Below are 5,000 nucleotides of genomic sequence, written 5' to 3'. Positions count from 1 at the left end.
ACAATACAATTACATTACATTTGAACTCTCTCCATACGAACGGCGAAAGAGACGACGTTAACAGCGTTTCAGCCCAATTACCATCATCAAAATATTGCAAGCGGAAGGCTCTTATACTGAAGACGTGAATGTTGACAAAGAATACCACAAATCTAACGACGGAAGCTAAAGGTTGGGTCATTCAGACACCCACTGGACATCCGAGGGGTCTGTGTGGAGGAGAAGAGAGGACTGGCCGTACTGAGTGAGTTAATACAGCACAACTGCAATACAATACAAATATACCAGACAGCTGCAATACAATACAAATACAATAACAATATAATACAGTGCAAATATAACATATAAGACAATACAATATAAAAACAAAAAAGGATATAATACAATTACAATACAGTACAATACAATATAGAAAAAGAAAAATCACAACACAATACAATAAGATGCAATGCAATACAATACAACGTCATACAATACAATACAGTACAATACAACATGAAAATAACAACACAACACAATACGATACAATAAAACACAATGCAGTGCAATAGAATACAATTGCAATACAGTACAACACAGCAAAATACAACATGAAAACAACCACAACACAACACAACAAAACAAACTGCAATGCATTGCAATGCAGCACAATAAAATACAATTACAATACAGTACAATACAATACAACATAAAACAATAACAACAACACAATACAATACAAGGTAATGCAATACTATACAGTACAATACAACATAAAACAATAACAACAACACAATACAACACAAGGTAATGCAGTGTAACACATTTATAATACAGTACAACAACAAGCAAACAACAACACAATACAATACAATGAAACACATTGCAATACAATACAAAGTAATACAATACAATGCAGTACAGTGCAACATAAAAAAAAAAACAATAACAACAACACAACACAATACAATACAACAAAACAATACAATGCAATGCAATGTAATACAACACACCTATAATGCAGTACAACATGAAAAACAACAACACAACACAATAGCATACAGTGTAATGCAATGTAATACAATACAAAAATAATACAGTACAATACAACATAAAAAAACAAAAAAAAACAAGAGAGGCAAGGCCTTCAAGACTCACTTGTGATACACTTTAAAAAAAAAATCCAAGCTTTTTATGTATTGAGTATAATTTGAAAATGTAATGTTTAAGATGAGAAAGATCAGTTTAAAGCGAATTAAGTCCCCTAGCATTAACTACAGAGTAATTTCCTTTCTTTACCCTCTGCACCAAAACGTTTGCAAAATAAATAAAACTTCCATGCTTAGCAAAAGAAGTTCCTGTTTGAACAAAAAATGATAAGAATGACTGCTCTTGTTGTCAGGTCAGAATATGAGATCAAAGTGCCAAGTTTAGAGAATACAAAAAATATAAATATAACAGTAAATGCAGTTTGCATATAATTAGGCTTCTTTTTTTTCTTTTTTTTTTTGTGCCCATCCCAGAGGTGCAATATTGTTTTAAACAAGATGACTGGAAAGAACTGAATTTTTCCTATTTTTATGCCTAATTTGGTGTCAACTGACAAAGTATTTGCAGAGAAAATGTCAATGTTAAAGTTTACCACGGACACACAGACACACACACAGACAACCGAACACCGAGTTAAAACATAGACTCACTTTGTTTACACAAGTGAGTCAAAAAAACAACAACCAACAACCACAACAGAACACAATACACTACAATAAAATAATGCAATGCAATGCGTTGATGCAATGCCGTGCATTGCAACACAATGGCAAAACATGAAACAATGCGATGCAGTGCATTGATGCAATGCAATACAATGCAATGCAATCCACGAAACAACTCACACATGTATGCCCCCATCAGAGAGGTCTTTGCCTTTTTGCTGCAAAGACCGAATTCGTCGACATCAGAGTAATAACGATCAGCTGTCTTCGTTTACACCAAAGTTGGTCAGATTTGCCTAATCTTCCCGATTCGCCTATAAAAGCACAATGTTTTTTTTTTGTTTCTGTTTTATCTTGTTGTCTTTTTTTTTTCCTTGACTTTTTTTTTCCTGCGTAAGGTGAGTATTAATTTATTAAGGGGAGTGTTTTTTTTTTCCCTTCTTTTCTTTTTTACCCCTTGGAAATAAAATAAAATAAAATAAAATCCACGGAGAGAGTGTCGCTGTTGTTACTGTTTTTCCTAGTAGACAAAACAAAAACAAAACAACAACGACGGAATGGGAGCATTTTTACACACACACACACACACACACACACACACACACACACACACACACACACACACACACACACACACACACACACACACACACTGAACACACACACACACACACACACACACATATATGCTGGTTATTCACGATCACTGAGATACAGAGAGAGAGAGAGAGATGTGTCCATCACAGAATACTAAAATAGGCAGAACGGACATACGCGCCTTCGGTATGTTCCGTTAGTTTCCGTACATACTCGGGCCGCCATTTTGTTATCCCTGTACACGATTTGCGATGGCGGCTATTTCAACAGTATCAACACGTGGTGCGAAGTACTTCTGTGTAATTAACTGCAGTAATAACAGCAAAACCAGCATCGATGAAAGGACGGGCAGAACTGTGTGGATGTTTAATTTTCCCAACCCAGAGACGGAAAGAGAACGGTAAGTTCATATCTTTTTCTTTTCAGTTTGGGCATTCTCCATGGGAGGCCAAGCTTCGCAGACTCAGCCTACGTTGATGTTTATATTTTCCTGTGATAAGACATCTGCGTTGCTTCGGGAGAAATGTATCGCCTGTGAGGAAACCGCTGATGGTGCGGAGAAGGGGGGGGGGGGCGGGGGGGGTGCGGGGGGGGGCTTTCAAAGTGTCTTAAAGTACAGACAGAAATTGAGTCGTAGAAAACAAGCAATTCTGGCTGATTCTGGTCATTGTTTATACTAGCCGGAGTAAAGAGTCTGCTGCTCTGCGGAAAACACTGGAACAAAATAATGTGTGTGTGTGTGTGTGTGTGTGTGTGTGTGTGTGTGTGTGTGAGTGAGAGAGAGAGAGAGAGAGAGAGAGAGAGAGAGAGAGAGAGAGAGTGTGTGTGTGTGTGTGTGTGTGTATTTCAGTATGGATCTGTCTTTTTTTGTGCACCACATTTTTCCATAAGAGTTGGTGAGAGGTTTTATGTATGAGTGCACTGTCACGGTGTGAGTAAATAAAAATACTTTTTTTTTTTTTTTTAAGATGCCAGAAATGGGTCATCAACATCCGACGAGCTGACGTCAACATCTCCAACATCAAGAGGAAACAGGTGTGCTCAGTGCACTTTGAGGAGAAGGCTTTCAACTGCCCGACGAACATTCAGGAATCTAAACTCCTTCCAACTGCAGTCCCTACCCTCGTCACCTGCCCAAATCCTCCTCCCTCTCTAGATTGTCGACGACCTCAACCAAAGAAGAGAGACGTCATTGTGGCAATAGATAAACGAAAAAGACAACATTCCGATTCAGATTCTGAAGCCAGCCCTTGTACCAACAGCAGTAATGTCAGTGATGTGGCACCGCTTGATGAACCACCTGCTAAAGAGCCCAGAATCGACAGTGACACTCTTATGAAAGAACTTGAGAAAACCAAGCAGGCTCTTGACGCTTTGAAGAAAGAAAATAAAAGCCAGCAGAGGAAGTTGGAGACATCACAGGAAGGCAAGAAAAAGTTGAAGAAGAAACATAGTGAACATATTCTTCAGTTAGAGAATAACTGGTGACAGTATATGACACTCTAAGGATTTCCCTATCTCTGCAACGTGTGTGTGACGCTGACACTGGTGACAGTATAATGCTATTAGGATTTCCCTATCTGTGCAATGTATGACATTGACTGTGTGATACTCTGAGGATTTATTTATAATCTGACCAACACTGGCAGTGCACGATACAGTGACCTATTTGTGAAATGTGTCAAATGACAGTAATCTTCATTATCTGTTGTTTGGGTGAAAAATGTTAGATTGACACTGACAGTGATGCCTACTCTACATTCTGCGACATTCACAATTCTGTGGCTGATCGAGGAAGGTGCATTGATGTGAGTACACTATTTTAATACAATGATTTTTAATACAATAATATACAGTAAATCCTCTCTTGGGCGGCCACCCCTTTAGCCAGGAAGTAGTAGCTGTAAATTAGAGGCGGCCTCTCAAAAGAAGTTTGAATTCATAAATATAGGAAGCAAAAGTGCTTGGAAACACTGAATTGCCTTCTTCTTTTTCTTCCTCGTTTGAGGTGGAAAACTCCATGTGAGAACCATCCCACTGGTACTGCTCATACAGTGACCGCCTATAAGGGGTTTTGCTGTTATAATGAAAAAATGTGTCCTTGTATGTTTTTAATGCTGAAGAGGAATGTTATCCAAACACGCATACATACACTCACAATCTCACTCGCGTTACAAACATGCACACAGATTCATCTGAAGTGACTGACAATGTAATCACAGGCTAGAGTTTGCCAGTAGGCCTAAACTACTTTGGCCCAGTGATGAATAGACTCAGTCATATTCAGCTTCTTTACGGGTGTTATAGGGTAAATGTAATGAACTGCAGAAACAACGCGGACACCATCCCCACCCCTCCTCTTTCCTTGCAAACTCCGCCTGTTAGTGTTACGCGCAATCAGTCGATCGGCGCAATCTAGCTAACTCTGATTCAGTCAAGTATGTGCACAGCCGAATTTATCTGGTCAGAAGCACATAGAAAGAAACAGATAGTACACTCAAAATCAGTGTGTGGTAAAACGAAACTTGGAAAGCGACTTTCCAATGACTCCGACATTAGGCGTGTGTGTGTGTGTGCGACGCCGCCTCTCACGAGTTACAGGGTAAACAAGATGGCGGACGCCTTGGCCAACCGGAACGCGTTTTCCGATCGCGCGAAGAAGGAATGTCCCTTCTGCCTGTTTAGTAATCTGTGGTGTCCATCGACAAT

Source organism: Babylonia areolata, chromosome 14 (genome assembly GCF_041734735.1).
Source record: "Babylonia areolata isolate BAREFJ2019XMU chromosome 14, ASM4173473v1, whole genome shotgun sequence".
Classification (NCBI taxonomy): Eukaryota; Metazoa; Mollusca; class Gastropoda; order Neogastropoda; family Buccinidae; genus Babylonia; species Babylonia areolata.
The sequence above is the reverse complement of the archived record's forward strand: the minus strand, read 5'-3'. Positions refer to the sequence as shown.